The sequence below is a fragment of the Chroicocephalus ridibundus genome, chromosome 13 (assembly GCF_963924245.1).
Source record: "Chroicocephalus ridibundus chromosome 13, bChrRid1.1, whole genome shotgun sequence".
NCBI classification, from domain to species: Eukaryota; Metazoa; Chordata; class Aves; order Charadriiformes; family Laridae; genus Chroicocephalus; species Chroicocephalus ridibundus.
The window spans coordinates 7,936,643-7,955,851 of record NC_086296.1 but is presented as its reverse complement, the minus strand read 5'-3'; positions in this window follow the sequence as shown (position 1 = coordinate 7,955,851).

Here is a 19,209-nt window from a genome sequence, read left to right as displayed (position 1 = left end):
TGTTACCCAGCACTGATCTCAGTGAGATTTGGGCTAGACATTATCCTTGAGAAGCAGCCGCATGCACATACCAAAACATTTTTTTATATACATATATCTCACCTTTCAAGCACATTTAGAGAAGGAAAAAAGCAACTATATTTCAAATTCTACATTGACAATTTGCATTCTTTTCTGTGCAATACTTAGAGGGGTGTTTTTTCAATACTTACTAAAAATTTCGACTATTTGGGTACATTAAGAAGGTGTATCTTCAATCAGTACTATAGGATGGAGAAAAATGGAATGCTGTAGCAATTCTGTAGGGCTGCAACACATCACTAACTAAGCAGTAGTCAACTATTTTTGCTTCAGTGGAGGTACTCGAGCAACATTTACTGGAATTACACAACATAGCTGAACTTGCCTTGATTCATCTTAAAATTCTTGCCAGTCTTACTTTTTCATGAGTCTGACTCGTGTGAAATTAGGTCCATAATATAGCAGGAGTGAAACTCTTGTTATTTTTATAACTTTGAATACACTTCCTTGTCAGTATGAGTGATTGGTAAAGTCAAGTTGTCCATTTAGAAGATTTTCAAACAGTTCTTGAAAGCATTAAACACCATCTGCACCCGTCTCATTGCAAGCCAACCTGCACAACCAGTTACCCCTGGTGCTTTAGCAGATACTGAAGAACAATATGGAGCAAAAAGATAGCTTTTATAAACCCAATTACTTTTTTGCTTTCCAGCAGCGTTACTCCACGCAATGGTTCACTAAGAATCTAATTTCACTTAAACAGACCTTTAAACAACCTTCATTATTTGTTTTGGGTTTTTTTTGTTAAGTCTCTTCAAATCTTTGGTGTCAAAAATTCACCAAATATGGCCCAGGCAAGCAAGGAAGTCATTGAAAGAGCACCACTATTAAAAACAGTGAGAGTTCTGGGCTCTGGACATGCACTTGTCCTTGCACCATATGCATGCTGAAAGCCAAAACATACTAAAGATTACATGCTTTTAAAAAATATGTTAAAGACAGGTGAACTAAGACTGCATATCCCAGAGGACTTGGTCTAGCTGATGCTGAAATTCTGCAAACTGAATTCTGAATAAAAATACTCCAGAAAGCTATTCCAACTATAGACCAGGTTTGTTTAAAATTATTACATTTTTAAACTTATATGATGGAAATTGAAGAACTGCAGTGGGCAAAAATGGTATTGCATATTGATGTTGTAAAGTACTGACTACTTGACAGTAAGACATCCTTAGCTATTTCAAATTATTTATGAATTTTCTTACATGCGTGTGGGGTGACCAATTCTGCTTAGCTAAAACATTTAGGACAAAGGAAGGTTAAACACAGTTGCATTCTCATGCAGAGAACAGGTTTGACTTCAACCAATTCTTTCTCCTAGTGCTAATACCTTTGGCAGATAGCATCCTACCACATTATCACATTATTACTTTCCTGTGAATGCCTTAGTGAGAAATCTCATTTTATATCTTGACTCATAACTGCAATTCAATTTTATGAGAAAAATTCTGTAAAAATCAAGTCCTCTTGCTTCATCAGAGAAGAGGAAAAAAATGACAAAATGAATTAGATGCATGGTTTATGAATTGTCGCTATTCAGACATCTCTGACAGTGGTCTGTGTTCAAATTTCAGAGGGAATAGTCACCTTTGTGGTGCATCCTCTGTCTTCCAAATTAATCTTCATGCTTGTTTAAAGGATGAAGATTGCCTTAAACGTGACACTGCTGAGTGTTCTTATTATTCACTAAAATATCTAACTCCTCTAGATCTTTCCCTTTCTTAAAAACAAGCCAGGACTCCACTCCTAATTTTGCCTCGTTAGTGGCAACACAGGATTGGTCTCAATTTTATTCAACAATATTTAACGTTACCCAGCACTAACAAAGCTATGGCAGTTTTTGCTATGTTGATAGGAGCAAAAAACTATCCTTCCACAAAGTCAACTGGGAATCCTCTAATCTCTAATTGCTTTCAATAGGCAGTAGGTTAGGCCCCCGTGACTTACGGCAGCTTCAGACATCCATGGCAGAGATATACACTCAGCCCAGCTAACGCCAAAGGATAAATTATCTACGTAATTTGCATAAAAAGTACTCGAATCAGATACATAATTTCCTGTTATGTTGTTTTATGTGGTATTTCAGAAATCATATTCATAGATCACTGAATTCAGTTACTTTAATTCCCCAAATTTTACAAGGAGGCTGAACAAAACATAAAATAGATTGGCAGATCCAGGCAAAACAAAATTCTATATTTGACAAGCTATGGACATTATATCACATCACTTCAACATCAAAGGGCTGATTAATGATTCTGGCATTTCTGAACTTAGCAATTCTTCCCTGCTCAGATATGAGGCATTGCAGAAGCTGTGATAAGTGTCCAAAGTCCTGTCCGTTTAATCTCACTAAATTATTCCCCATTCATTTATCTTTCAGCTGTGTTATTTAAGAAAGGCTGCATTTTCAGGCAGAAATCTGAGTGATGACATCTTGGTGGGCTGGTGGGGCATGCCTAAGTTATGGAGCACTTCTTCCCAAACTGAATCCAAGATGATCTTTCTGTTGAGGAAAGACTCTGGAATTTGTGTACCGATTGTAGAAGTAAACAAGGTGCCAATCTCAGCTCTACCACTAGGTAACAAACTTGGGTCATAATTCAATCCATGCCTAGCAAACAAGCCAAATCATTCAGCCTTGGATTTTAAAAATACAAAGAGTTGATTCTAGAAAGAAATGAGTGAAAATATTTTCTCTCCTTAAATGTGAGGTGTACATTTTACTAAAAAAAATGACAGTATTAAAACCACTTTGATCAAAATCCAACAGGAAGGTATCACAAAAGGCTTAAGTCTAACTGACTGAAGTACACAAGATGAAACAAAAGCAACAAGACCCCTCCTAAGGTGAAATCCTGACCAAACTGAGGTCTGTTAAAACTTACTATTCTCCTCAAAATGGTAGGAAGTCAATTTGTGTTATCTTTATTGAATATTAATAGATTAGCTCCCAAATTAAGGGCTTCATTTGACTCATGTGAAGTATATTTCTATCAACTAGACGGCGTATCAGCAGACGAAAAGAAAATGCATAATGTAATCCATACTGCCAACATTCACACAGATTTAGCCTGATGTTCACCACAGGCTATTTCAGTTTCAATATTTCTACCACAATATATTTTCGATATATTAGGTCATGACTATGAGCGAGCTTCATCCATCAAATATTTTGCAAAAGATGCTGTGAATGGAAAAAAAACACTGATCGTTGTATGTACATCGAGTATGTTTTTAAGTTACTTCCATTGGTAAAGAGAAATTTACCATTAAACACACTCTTGACAATTCCATTCATTTCAATTAATATTGTCTGCATCTTATCTTCTTTCCTTAGTCAACTAAGTATGGGAATTTGTCTACCATTCAATCTTTACTGCACAAACTCATAAATAGCCTCAGTTCAAGCCCTGCTGTGAGTTAACATTGTGCCTGTTCAAAGCACCCACCCTTTGTCCCCAAGGTCACAAGAGGGGCCTGGGAGGAGTTGCAGATATTGCTCCCAAAGGCCTTGTTTACACTAGATTTTTTTTTTTTTTTTTTTTTTTTTTTTTTAATATTGCTATCCACAACTATAACCTAGCTGCAGCTCAACCAGTGGCAGTCTTGGATTACACAGGCCACCAGCACTTTAGATAAGGTTTTTGAATTTGGGCCATCTGCCAAGTCCCATTAGCTTCCAGAAAGCTTAACTCCACTACATGGCTTCGAAAATATAAATCCTAACACTTGTTTCTTCTTGACCTCTTCTGATCTTTTTTCTTCTGCCCTTAGTTGTGAGTTCAGAATCCCATCCAGAAGAAACATGGTTAAAATGCCTGCACTACTTCCATCAGGACCATTTTTATCGAAAATGTAATAAAGTCAGAAGTAATTTTGGAAATTCAATATAGAATGTGGTGGGATTGAGTACAGTAAGAACCTTCTGATGTCTAGACATTTGAGTACTGAGATCTACACCTACATCCAGAACAAACGGTTTTCAACAGAAATCCTGGCAAAAATTAAACTGGAAATTAATCAACCTTGCAGTTGAGCAACAAGTATGATTTGCTCAAACAGAAAACAAAAGCAGAATACAAAAATCAAGTTCTGCCTGGTCTTTTCTACTCTAGAAAAGTAGTTTTGTCCATATTACTTTTTCAAAACACCTACCTGTAAAGTTTATTCTGTGGTGACATATTCACATACTCAGAGGTGTCCTGTTCAAAAATCCCGAGTAAAGATAATTCTTTGAGATATATTATCTAAGAGATACTGACTTGCTTTTTATTAAAACCCAACAATTCGATATGATTTTAGAGCACATATACCTAAAATTAGAATTGCTGATTTTCAGACATGACGGTCTGAGTAAAGCTGTGCATTTGCTTAGTGGTTAGAACATTTGCTATCGAAGGTAGTAAAAACAATAAAGTACAGAAGTTATGTAGGGTAAACAATCACAGAAGGTTCTGTTTGGTGATGAATTAAACTCTTCCAAACCTAGATGTAACATCACACAATATCTACTATCGTGGTTTGGGCTGGATTAGCCAATGACAAGATGACAGATGATCTCCCCCACCTATTGCTCCAAGGTGAGAAAGAAGAGAGATAAAAAGTTTTATGAGTTTAGAAAAAACTAAACTACTTTAATGAAATAATAATAATAAAATAAAAAAAGGAAATAATGAAATAGATACAATATATACAAATATATACAAAACCGTATCAAGGTCCCAGTGAGATGTCAGCAGCAGGCACTGGGAAAGTTCCAGACTGGACTCAGTGACAAATGGGAACTGGATTCCAAAACACATTGATGGGGATTGAAGGTAGACAAACTGACAGCGTCCTCCTCAGACATCAGTCATCGAAGAAAGAGAACCATTGAAGAAGCGCCAACCTGATCCTTTGATCCTCAGCTTCTATACTGAGCATGGCAGATGGGATGGAACACCCTATTTATTGGTCATTTCTTGTGTCACCCGACCCATCCACGCCTCCCCAGAAATGTGACCCCTCAGCTGGCCCTGGTTGCCACAGACACAAGTGTAAGCAAGAGCCTCTCTCCCTGAACAGAATGTTGGCTCTGCTTCACTCCAAACCAGGACACCTACCTAAAAAAATATTGTGTGAATAATGCCGTGAAGGAGAGCGTATGAACATGGAAGACACACCACTTGTTATTGTGAAAGTTCTTCGTATTCTTTAGATGTATTTCCCCACCCTACTGTTTGTCATTACAACATTTTGTTTCACAGGAAAACTTAATAATTTTTATCAGCGCAATACAGGTATCTTCATGACTAAGACTACAATCATTCAAAAGAAGTTATTCAGACACCAAAACAACAGAGTCTGTAACATTATTCCAAAAACCCACCTCTAACATTTGAATATATTCTGGCCAGATTAAGAGTGAACTACAGTTGCAGTCTGGAAGAGTTTTTCCCCAGTCAGGTTTGCACAAGGTTCTCAGAAAAAGGTGACTGTGAAAAGATACTGAGAGGGAATTTATCCTTTTGAGCAAGCTATCTGGTTATGGTCTAGAAAGCACATACACATTCAATCCTTTCAAGAAAAAATCCTGCAAAGCTTTATGTATATTATCAAAGAAATATATGAAAATAGAGCACTAAACAGAAAACGGTAATCTGTACAGAAACTATTTTAAGCAAACTGAGTGCTGGATCATCTTTTGAAGATTTTTTAGAGTACTTTTACACATATGGGCTGCCTTCAAGATTCTTCAAATTCCTTTTACAAGTAAGCTTAGAATAATGTTTATTGGTGTGAAGATTATTAGCTAAAAACCTGAATATTTGTCTATTCCTCATCCTTTATGGTCTTAATGATACAGCATTAGGAACTGCACTTAAATTTTTTCACAGAGTAAGAGCATTGTCTCTTTATTTGTAGCTGGTTGCTAGCTATTGTTAAAGCAACTGCGTTGCTACTAAGTACGATACATACTGTTGAGAAAATACACACAGAGATCTGATTGTCATTAACAGTGCCAGTTTTCAGTATTCTGCTAGTTACAAATTATGACTTGTACCATAATGAAATGTAAATCTATGCAAGCATATCTTGGCATCATCAAGAACCACAATTTTACACCTCACATCTTTCTTCCCCATTCTTCCCAACTGTAATCACCATTTGATCCCTCACACACTTGCTTTTGTTTCTGCTTTTATGGCTGAAATGGATCCCTGTTTACGTTGGTATGGAACAAAGAAGCACATAGCTTTTCAAAGAATTAATTCTGCATAAGGTTAACTGTAAGAGAAAATATAACAGAAATATCACCAGGACTCTCAAAAAAATTTAGTACTAGTGTTCATTCCTCAAAGAGGGAAGAGACAGATAAAAGTCTGCATGTGAGTAAAATAAAAAAAAAAAAAACAGCAAGAAAAAGATAGAGACATAGAGAAACCACTTCCTGGACTCTAAAAATCCTACCTTGTCCAAGCTGCCCTTCCAACTGCTGTTACAGAATTAGAGCATAGGAGAAAAGCTGTGTCTCAAATCTTCATATAACCCATGTTCATAAAGCAAGTTTAGAAATTTATGATCTTTTTGAGCAGAAGATCATTTAGGAAATCCTCATTTGTCAGGGTTTGACTTCCTCCAGTTGAAGAGCTTGAGCTGTACATTTTAATCAAGAGTCAATTAACATTATTTTTGCCCATCTTCCAATAAAGGCTCAGTAATAAGTTCTGCCCAACGACTCCATGCTCTATTGTTTTCGATGGAGACAGATGAAGTTATATTCTCTGCAGACAGCCTGATTTCCCAAGAACACATCATCTGATCACCTCCTATACTGTCCTGTAGCAGAGACATTTCTTTTTTACTACGTAAGAGTTTCTATTTAGCATATCTGATGTATTACGATTAAGATGTGATATAATAACATTTCTTAATATGCCAAAGGAGTGTGAGCACTTACAGCCGTGATTTTGGGCATTGAGGTTTGTGATCAAACAAGAAATGCAAGCAAAGAACATCTGAGTGTGTGTTTAAAACAATCAACTTTACTGGAAAGCAGTTCTCATTTTGTGTGAGATCAAGTCACCTCCGTGTACAAAGAATACACAGTATCTGAAGTAAAAAAAAAAAAAAAAAAACACAACAGAAGATGGGGCTAAACATTATTTCTGAAGGTACGTTCTTGTCACATTGGACCTTCATTTCCCTCCCACCCCAACTCAGTGCTTGTTTAAAGCCTGAAAAAGATATCTGTTCATATAATTGGTCAGTTATTTTTTCACCTTTCTCATCAACTAGAAGAGACAGCAATCAAGACAGTTGTAGAGAAGCAGTCTTCTAGCTGCCCCCCTATTCCTCCAGAGTGACATAAAAGCTGTATGTGGGAAACAAGATTGCACAGAATAACCAGTAGATGACAGCATATACTTAACACTAAAATGTTTCCAGTCTTAAATCTATCACTTAATTCTCCCATTTATTAACTGAATGAATACACTTTGCAACTCATTAGATACATCTATAGCAACACAAAAACCTGTTTATAAATAAAGCCAGTACACTAATGCCATTAAAAAGAAATATTCTAACTTACCAAATTATTTTGGACTGAAGAAAATGAGACTGGCCTACCTGCAATACCATACTTAGATTAGTGGAGTTCTAGCCAAGTACACCAAATAAAGATACATCTCTTTTCTGATCATGAGTCTACAAAATAGTTTCATTCCCTTGTTTTTGTTTTGGTTGGTCTCTTAATCTCTGTCAAACTGCATTTTCAAAAAGGTTTAAAACAAGATCATTAGCAGTTCTCGCATGCTTTGAGCAAAAGCGATTTTGATTTTTAATCTCTCACTATGCTTAGTCCAACCTGACTGGTTGCTCCCACTAAAGCACTAGTCCACCTTGCTCCTAGTGAGAGCCACCTACTTTCTCCCCACACCTCCCTGAGTCACTGGTTTATTTGTTTTTGCATCCCATAATCTTCTCACTTTTCTTTGGTGTGTCCATTTAGAGAAATCATCACTCTTCCTCTTTTCATTAAATGTGCTCAGAACAGTTTGTATAAAATAAATAAAAATACTGACTAGTTCAGAAAATGTATATTTTTTGATAGGAGGTGGTTTAAAGCCAAGGCACTAATTAGCCAACACAGATGCAGGAAGTTAGATTTTGATGATGTGATCAGATGTAAAAGAAGATAATACACAGTCAAAGAAGGGAAAATGATGCATTATACCCTTAAGAAAGGGATTTGATTTGTTTGCCTTTTGAAGTCAAGTGCTGAAGCCGAATGAGCTGAAACCCAGTTTTAATGCATGGAGAGGAACATCTGTGATGGGGATGGTCCAGAATACACAACATATGGAATGATCAGACAAAAGCCCATTTCAACTTCAGAGGAAAAAATGCAACTCTCCCATCTAACTACAGATCCTAGAGAAAATCCCACAGAAAGGGAGGGTCAGTGGTAACTAGCAAACACTGATGTTTCAGATGTAGCTGTAAGGAATACACCTGTGTAACAGCTGGCATCTTGGCTTGTCCCTGTGCTGAAGCAGCTACTTTCAACAACAAAAGGCTCATTTCCTCTGTGGAGCAGGGATAGAGAAAGACATAACTCAGAGAACAGAACTGTAAAGTCACTCTTAACATGTGCAATTCAGTCATTCGGTGCACAAGATCTTTTTGCTGATAGTGCTTTTTCCATCTATCTAGAAAGCTCTTTTAAGACTATAAAATGACATGAACATCAACAATAGGAGTGGATGAAGACAGTACTCTGTTATTAGTGTGAAGATTCACCAGACAACAGTGATTTCAGTCTTCTCACTTGCCCTTTTTACCTTTATTCCAGGAATTTATGTACTAAACAGCAGTGTAATACTCAAAGCCCTTCTGTAATAACTTTATCTTTAATAAATATTCAATGAAATAATTCTATTTTTCTAGATTCCTTTGGGACTAAACTGCAGGCAAAAGCAAATACCTACTTGAGAGTCTTTCTAAGGGGGAAAAACTAAAATAATACGTCTGGGGCCAAGGGCTTTGTCTCCTTCCTTGATGGACTTTGGCACTGCAAATTTTAGTGACAGCAAGCATTTGTAAGAAACCATCGCTATATAAAGCAATAAAGTACAAAGCAACCTAATTTTTAACAATGATTTAGGGCACTGCTAAAGCTTCACACTTTCCAACTTGGAGTGACAAATGTTGCATGCACAGTTCTTTCCTAATAATGCAAGCGTTCAAGCTTTTATCATTTATAGAAAAGAAATCAAATATTTATTAGAAAACTAGAACCTTTTAAAGGGAATTAAACTTGTTTACTCAAACACCCAGCTGGTTTGGTCGATCAAGTATGTATTTCTTTAAAATTCCAACATACTGTTCACTATTAGAAAGTTATTTCTGAAAACACCCTTAAGAGTATTTTTACAAGGAGAAAAAGTGATAGGCAACACGATAGAAGCCAGATTTTTCTTTTTCTGTCTCCCAAAAGCCTTTCTTAGGCTGAAGGTCAGAAACATAAGATGTTCTACATTGGTTTTAGGCAGAGAGGTAACACAAGTGTTGATGGCTAATCCAAATTCTGGTTTCTTGCATGCAGTATTTAAGCAGATGAGAGACAGGACCATGTCCAAAAGCTGTTAAATAAATATGCAAAGAGTATTTTGGTAAGATCAACTCTTACCTTTCAATAGAAGTTTGAAAACCTTTTTCTTCACTTTTGTACTTCTAGGAGTGCTTCTACGAGAGAAAAAAGTTAAAGATTATTATATTTAATATTTTTATATTCATTATTTATAAATATATATTATTTGTAGTATTTAAATATATATATTATTTTATATTATATTTATATTTTATTATTTATATTATTTATATTTAATATATTAATTGTCAGATCACAGAAAGTAAATCCCCCCCCCCCTTTTTTACACACATTTTTTTTAGGGAGGATTCTTTGGTTTCTGAAGAAAAGCCAGGGAGTTATCCCAACTGCATATCTAGTTGATATAAAAGAATATTTCACAGCCTTGAAAAAACTCTTGTGAGGCCTGCCAGGATAATTACACCTATTTTCTACATAAGGAATAAAACTCAAACTCTTGATATTTTTTAAAAAGTGACAGGCACGTATGATGCATCAATGGGTGTAAATTCAGAATTTCAAAACATTGTTCCTTATTTGTTCTGTTCAAGGCTGCATAGTAGACCAATATCAGCCAACATGAGGAACCTGGATATTCTGATTTCCCAATTTATGATCCCTTTACTAGATTATATTTTTTCCCTTGGGAATAACACACAATTATTGCTATTTACTCAGTTATGCTTTTTATCTAAACATTTTATTTTGTAAATGGTTACCATTTGTTAATATTCCTTGTAGAACAGTACAAAACACTCGGTCTTAAATGTCAGAGGCATCTTAAACCAGGGCTAAAGGACTGCTATAAGCACTAAGGAAGCCTCACTGTCAGTGATATTTATAGTTGCCATTTCCCACCAATAAGTATGGCAATGTACTTGTGGAGGTATCCTGCATTCTGTCTTCTTCTCAGCCTCATTTTAATGCTGTTCTGATTCATGAATATACAACTGTAGATACAGCAAATAAATTTGTGCAAGCCACATGAGACTTTTTTGAGGTGTAAGTAATAACTCATTGAGGTCTTTTCCTGTTCAAATGACAAAGCAGTACTTAAGGCAGTTCTCACATGAAATATCTTTTTTTTTTTTAAGCTCTGAATATAGAATCAGACTCTAAATTCACATAGGCAATGCTGTATTGGTTAGAATGGAAAATCAGATTTGTGGACATCAAAAAACAGAATAACTGCATCAGAAATAAAAGCAGACTGAGAAGGGCTATTAAGGTGAACAGAAAAGAAGCTTTCTTTTAATTGCTGAAGTATGATACCCAAATTAATACAAAATCATGTGTATAATTGAAAACGCTACCATATGAAATAGTTTAAAATTAATTTGGTTTGTATTAATTCATACTTGAACTTGTACATTGATACCAAATACACTTTTCCAATAAGGCTATGAGAACCTACTCTGGGTATCTAAAAGCAGCTTAGAGTTAACTACTTTTGAGATATAAACAGAAATAAATTGCAACACTGTAATTTAAATTCTTATCTACAGCCAGGATCAGTTACAACAGATCACCTTTACTAAACTGTCTTGTCTGCTGATCACAAGCATGTTATCCCCATAGACCCTCATTTTATGATGACCCTCAGACATTACCTTAAACAACTAGGTGATGTTTGGCTCTGACATCTCAAACATTGGATCCTTGTAGAAGCCGCCTGCAAGCAGAAATTTGACAGAGGTTCTTCAAAGGGAAATCCAGTGAATGACTTTCTGTAAGTTCACTAAACCCTCACCATTAAATCCTAAGGAAATAAAATTAAGCTTTTGATTGGCCAGTGTTTTGCACTCTGATGTAACAACTTAAACCCACATAAATCCAATATAATGGTAATATTTGCCTCCAAATTGTACAGTACAGGTTTCTACAATGCCTTTAGTACTACTGTAAGATTTAAGTTTTTACTTCAAAGCATTTTATTAGAAATGAAAAGATACATGTACACACAAAGCAGAATAATAGATCATAGGTTTTATAGATCCTGGTCTGCAGGATACAGTCAATAGCAAGAATTTCGTTATTTACTGGTAAATAATAGGTGCAGAGGAGACAACATAAGAATTGCTGATTTTTCTTTAGGAAATAACGTTAATCCTATTCTATGCAGTAGAACAGTATTCTAGCAGTACTAAGCATAGGGGAAGAACAAGCAGAGATATTTGCTTCATTTGTCCTACACTAAAACAGCAAAAGACTTCAAAACAAGGAGGTCAGTTAAATAACAGGTTCTCTATCTTATCTGGGATCGCATCTATTCTTTTTCTAAACAAGCCTTAAAATTATAATTCACTATGACAATCAGTTTCCAAAGCCTCGTTGACAAAAATTGAAGTTTAAGAAGCTAGGCTTATTTCTTAAACCTCTGTGTCAATAAGAAAAAAATAATCACCTTTTGTTCCAATTCAGCACAACTTGTTTTACAGCTGTTCATGAGCTCAATGCACTTTTATGAACCTGAATGCAGTATAAAAGTACTTGATGCATTTTAGAGAACAAGGCATTATTGACATTTCCATATATTAGAGGCTGAGGGAGAAGTGCATATTGACAATAGCAGTGTTGTTCCAAAAAGGAAGGAATAAGAAAACATTTAAGATTCTATTAGATACTTTCTGGATGTTGGATTACGCAACTTTAACAGTGACAAAACAGAAAGCATTTCCTACCTTTGATGTTTTCTTCATTCCATTTAATGCAAATGTGCATTTTACCAGACAAAACAGCTTGGCTGCTTTTACCCATGGTCAGCCACACCTGAACTCTCTCCTGGTGAAATTTGGAGCCTAAAGAGATCAACAGCAAATTTTATCGCAGTGTCAATACGGACAGATTTTATTTTTCTTAACATAGTAGTCCTTTAACTGCTACCATACAGAGACACAAAACTTCATAAAGTACACAATTACACTGTATGATTTATTTCTCCAAAGGATAAATTAGTATTAACAAAATTAAAACTTCTTTCCAATCACCACTGCTACTGTTTTTTTTTTTTTTTTTTTTTTTAAAAGTCAGGATTAAATGGCAATTATTTAGAAAGAAGCATTATGCTTAATTTGCTCATTTGCAGTACTGGCAAGCAGCACACTAACTAGATACAGTTATCAGCTGTAAAAGCCTTATTAAGCAGAAATAGGAATTAATTAGGGTTGCAACTCTAGAATCAAAAAGGGTCAACATCCTAAGGTTGCTTGAAGACTTTTGTTTGACCTACAGATGATTACTATAATAAAATGCCCTCAGGAATTTAACTCAGTGGACAGTGTTTTATTTATCACTTACATACACTATATGACTAAATAACATAATTGCAAGTCAGGTTAAAATTGTTTATTCATTAGAAGGCATTAAGTTTTGAGTCCAGACCTTACCATTGCATAATATATAGTAAACTGTCTGCCATGCCAGCAGTCTAAACACAAACACATAGGATTGCTGGAGCTTTTCTATTGTGCTTGCATGTGTAGTAGCAAGCCATATCTTTAAGTGTTGCCTATTAAGAGATTTCTCAGTATAGTAGCTACATGCTTTTGAAGAAGAGGAAGCAACTTTAAAGCTTCATGTTATTCTGACATCACCTGCTTTAGTACATCCTTCTTTTCTGAGATGCTTACATCATGTATTAAAAATATATGAAAACATGTTAAATACCTAGCTCAACTCAGGAAGAAAGCCTTGGCATACCAATAAAAAAAACCTGTTGCAATGTCAAAGCAGAAGGCAAAACACAAACTTGATAATTTCCTTCCCTTTTTACTTTAAAACTATTTTAGCAAAGAAGAAACCAAATCAGTACCTATAACTCTTCCAACAGCCCAGACCGCCATTTCAAAGACAAATGTAGCCTAAACATGACAGGACCACAATTTGATCACAGCTTTTCCTGTTTCAGAGTATGGGCAGACCATTACAGGCCAACTGGCCTTGTGCTAACTCTGCTGGCCTAGCATCACCACACATGGGGAATAAAGCCAGCCCCATCTCTGTTGTTCACATCACAGCTGGAAATATGCAAGGAAAACGTCCTTCCTCCTGCCTACTCAGCACAGGTAGGGAGGGCTGTTACCTGATGAAGGCAAAACAGACCGGAAAGCTGTATTGGGTTACCTCAAGCACTGCACCTTCTACTTCTACAGAGGGGATTCTGATTTATTGGAGCAGGGAGGACACGGGTGTTGAAGGTGCAATCCTGAGAACACCACCGGCTGCCTGTAGCCACTTCGGGAGGGCTCCCTCCTGGCTACGCCAGGGAGAAGAATACCACACCGGAGCAGAGAGAGTCACTCACACCAGACAGACAGACGGAACAGACGGACGGCAGAGCCAAGAGACGCTGCCAGAAGTTCTCACCTCACGCGAGCGACCGTTGTTACCACAGCGACGGCAGCACGAGGAGCCTTCCCCACCCTCGCCTCGCGCTCCTGCCTCTTCCCGCCCAGTGCTGAGGCGAACGGCCTCACGCGCCGGCCGAGCCCCGCCGGGCTGCGCACCGCCCCCGCAGGCTGCTCGGCCGCTGGAGGAGGTGCCGGGGCTTGGCTTTTTCAGGCGGTGGCGGTTTCTGTCGCCGCCTCCCCTTACGGGGCCGCCTCGGTAGTGCAGGTGCGTGAGGGCGGCCGTGTGGGGCGGGGGCGGGTGGTACTGGGGGCCTCGGAGAAGAGCTGGGGGAAGTCAGGCGAGGCTCCTCTGGTGCCGTTGCCTGTTGACGGGCAGTGCCCGGCAGTGCCCGGGGCAAGTGGGCTTTTATCATTTATGATGATAAAACTGAATAGGGTGCAGAACTGGCAGGGTTTATGTACCGTTCTAGTTCACAAAGTAGCTCTTGGGATTTATCTGTGACAAGTAAAGCCGGTTCTCCCTCCTTTTCCTGGGAACCTGTGATTTAAACAAAAAAAGTTTTGTCTGTCCCCAAGGGGAATGAAACCAGCAATAGTCTTGACTTTTTATAGTTTGAATTCTCCTTGCTCACATGATATTTTTGTTCCTGTCTTCCAAAATACTGAACAGTCTTTATTGAAAGCCAGATGGTGTATCATGCAAATACATTGTATAGCCGAAGTTCTCATCCCTAAAAGGAGAATGGGAGCTGGAAACAATTTGTTAGCACATACAAATTTACAATTTTGAAGGTATCTATATATTTTCAGAACTTGGGTATTCAGGATTTAAACTAAAGTTTGACAAATGAAAGAAAACATCAATTCTTTGGAAAATTCATATTGTACACAGAAAAACACTGGCACAGAAATTCACCAGGATACAGAAACGTAACAGGGCAGGAGGGAAAACAAGAGAATCATCTGATGCAGCTTAGATTAAACAATAGCAAAGAACACAGCTGGATGATCTGACAAGGAATCAGATAGTATTAATCACGTAGTTTATGACAAGCAATAAGAAAGAGGGGAATTTATTGCATCTTTGGTTTTTCTGCACATCCATTAATATGCAGTGCAAACATGAAAAATACTTTATGCCATCAGTGTTTCTTTCTTTCTATAGGAGAGAACAAAATATAAGCTAAAAATGTGCAGCAGCATGCAGCATGAAAATGTTCTGGTACAGCAGAAGCATTGGCTATTTGATAATAATACAGTCAAAAGATCCTGCAGCTCCCTCTCATTAGCTTGGCTTCTCTTGAAAGTTAATGCTAACAATCTATTTTTACCATATTTGTTGTGACAGCATAGATGACTTGCCCAATATATGCTAAAAGTCTTTCTAGTGTGACAGTGGATCAAACAATATAACCATTTAATTAGGCAAAGTGACTTTTCTTCCTTTTTCCTTTCCCATCTTCTACAGCAAATGCTGTAAAATTGCTACTTTGTATATAGAGATCAAGAATGTCACTACATCTATGTAATTGTTGGTCTATCAATGAAACACTGCAAAGACAGAGTTTCAGCCCACCAGTATTAAAGGAAGGGGAGGGAGCCGGCTATATGCACTTCTTTCTTCTTGGCTTATTCTTTTGTTAGTTCCCTTATTAATAAAATATTTTGCACTGTCCCTGTATTTTTTGTCTGCCTTCCCCCTTTCTATTTTAGTAGTTTGGCTGAAGATACTATTGACTTCAAATATCAAACAGGTAACTGACATTTATTGCTACCTCCCAGTGCACTAAAATTTAAATGAAGGCGAAAGAGTCTTGATTAGGAAGAGATCCCGTGACACTTATCATTGAATCATAGAATAGTTTGGGTTGGAAGGGAGCTTAAGGGCCATCTAGTTCTAACCCCCCTGCCATGGGCAGGAACACCTTCCACTAGACCAGGTTGCTCAAAACCTCATCCAACCTGGCCTTGAACACCTCCAGGGATGGGGCATCCACAGCTTCTCTGGGCAACCTGGGCCAGTGTCTCACCACCCTCACAGTACAGATTTTTTTCCTAATATCTGATCTAAACCTACACTCTTTCAGTTTAAAACTTACTCCTTATCCTCTCACTACCCTCATTTTCTGAAAGACTGATAGCCTTCTCTGCTCAGCCACAGTTAAGCTGATCCCTAGAAATACATGATTTATTCTTCTGACAGAAGGAATGAGACTTATCTGATCTCACTTACAAAAACATATGGAAAATTGGTTTTCTCTCAGCATGATATTTTTTTGGCAGTGTAATTGCTGACTGAGGTAGACCTTGCATCAGAGAGAAAATGATCAGAATTTGCCTTCTCAAAGAGCAGCAGACTTTTTTCACATCCTTAAGCTGAGGTATTTAACTACTAAAATTAACCATTTTGTTGATAATTTTTTCTTGAAAAAAAAAATCCAACACACATTTGAAAAGGAACAAAACCTCCACAGTATCTGTATTGTTTACCCTGCTTTTGTTTTGGGGGATAGGTTGGAAATATTTTCTTTTCCTCCAGAAAGTCACTGCACTAAAATAGACTTCTGAGACATAATTAAAGGTAATAGCTTCAAATCCAGTGCAACTCCTAAGTGTTTGTTACACACTCTTAGTTATCCATAATTGAATACACAGTTAAGATTTTAGTCAATTTGTCTGAAAGTATTTCAGTTCATTGGTTTTATAAAATCTCTGGGGTTCATCATTACATTACATTTGCTGCATACCTTCCCTCATCCCTTTCATTTTCCAGTTAATGCTCAAGCCTATTTCCATGCAAAGGTCTGGTGCTTAAGGCATGAACAAACTGCATCTTAGTTTTACTTGCATGCATTTAAGTCCCAAAGAAAACCCTCATGTTGAAAACATTTGGGTTAATCTTAGGCATTAAATTTAACAGGAATATTCATACGAGTAAATATTTTCACAATTGCTTTTGTCCCAGGGGACAGAGTTGAAATGAAATTTGAAGCCTAATATATTGCTTTTCCCTGTGAATAAAATTTCATAGGAGAACACTGCTTTTTCTTTCTTTTCCTTCAAAAAGGTAGTTAAAATGATGGGCTTTATTAAAGGGAATCTATCAAGACAGGATTTATGAATTAGTAATTTTTAACGAAATTGATGAATTTATGAATTGTTAATTTTAATGAAATTGAAATTTCATTTTTATCCTTCTAATGAGCTAGCAAATTAAGTTGTGTGGCTTTTATTACTATCCTTGTTTATGTGCCCGTGTTTTTTTCCTTCTGAACCATAAACAATTGTTTGGCATATTTTAGGCTTAATAAACCTTGTAGGTTCTTGAGGTGAAACAATATTACATTATTGGACCATAAGTAATGCAGGTATTTGTGATGATGCCCATTATCTGTATTTTTAAAAAGTGAAAATAGCATTGAAAGAGAGAAGGACTAATTGTCCATATACTGCTTACACATATCTACTCCTTCAGCCTCATTCACTTTTATATGCTCATGGAATTGAACTGAGATTGTTATTCTCGGCATACATCCAGGGATCAATGTTTGAAAGCATTTGAGTTAAAGGCAGCAGAATTCAACCTTAATTTTTTTAAAGGTCATGTTGTTGACATAGATTATGCTGTAAATAGTCCAAGAGACACAGAGGCAAAATTATATGGAATTTATTCAAGTTACAGTTAAACTAGCATCAGTGTTCCCTTTTACCGTGCAGCAAAGGGTCCTTCCCAGGCTTTTGTTACTTTGCCATCATGAACGGAGCGTCATATATTTTCTGCAGCTTTTTGGGTGAAGTGCCTTTTTCATGTTAAATCAAATGAAAAGTATTTAATACTTAACTGTTGTAGCTGTTTTGTTACCTGCAGCATTTGCCTGACAAAAAAAAAATCACTGAAATGTCCCATAAGACTTTCTACTATTAGCAGCTTGACAGCAGCATAGTGTTTTGATTTAGATTAGTGGCTCATGATGGCTGCTATTAAAACTTTTACTTTCCCTGAAAACTGTAGTTCAATTACTATTTTTTTCTGAGAAGATGAAGGAGCTGGTTTTGCAGGTGAATTGGGGTACTTTGTATGGTTAGGATTCAAGTTATTTCTGTTCAGTCATTTTCATTCTTTATAAAACATGGTTTTATTGGTTTTTAAATCATTTAGTATACTCAGATGAAGTTGAGAGAAGTTACCTGAAAATTTTGCAGCTAAGAACTCGTATGTTTCAAAGGCAAAGTAATTCAACTGAGCTAAATAAACCTTGCAAAACCAGGATGTATTTATTGCTCACCAAGATCATTCCTTGAAGTCTTCACTTGGCATGAAGCAACAGTAAGTGAACAAGTGGTTGTGGTACCCCTTTCTCATTCCAATTGCTGCTAGGAAACTGCCCCAAGGCCTGCAGCAGTGAATTTTCCCCAGCATTCAGGTGTACTTCTTAATTAGCTGTGCTCTGCTTCTATTTGACCTTCTCATTTAACCAAATCTTGCAGTCTTAAGCCTTCCATGAGACTAATGACAATTTTATCTAAACTTGGGTGTGCTCTTGATAACACAGAGACAATGAATTACTAGCAACCAGGTAAGTTTATTTAGCCAAATCAGTAGCTAGGTTGGAAATGCTACCCTTGGCTTCTGTTTCCTTCAATCAGACCACAGGGCATAGAAGTCAAAAGAGTAACCTGTTGTTATCCTTTGCCCCACATCCCAAGCCTACCAGTCCTCAAGTGTTCAACAGTGAACACTTACAAATTGCCATTCAAACTACCACCTGCACTTCAAGACCTTTGCATACCTGAAGTACCATACAGCTGTGACCCAATAATTTTATGGCTGTCACAAGAATTATTATGAAATTGTGCTGCACTTGCAAACATTTTCCGCACCACACACTATGCCCCCCCAGTTTAAGACAGAGAAGCGACATTTTCTCAGTAAGCGTATTTTCTGGGAGGCTGCATTGTGAATCTTGCTTTCAGTCACAAAAATATGTAAGCTCTTTAGCTATACCTACCTACCAAAATTATCAGTCACTCAAGGAGAATCAAAGGAGTTTCATCAGAATCAAATTAACCATATGTCCTCTACAGTGTAATTATAGAGCTTGCTCTGTTACATTGAGGCAAGGAAGAATACCTATTGCTCTT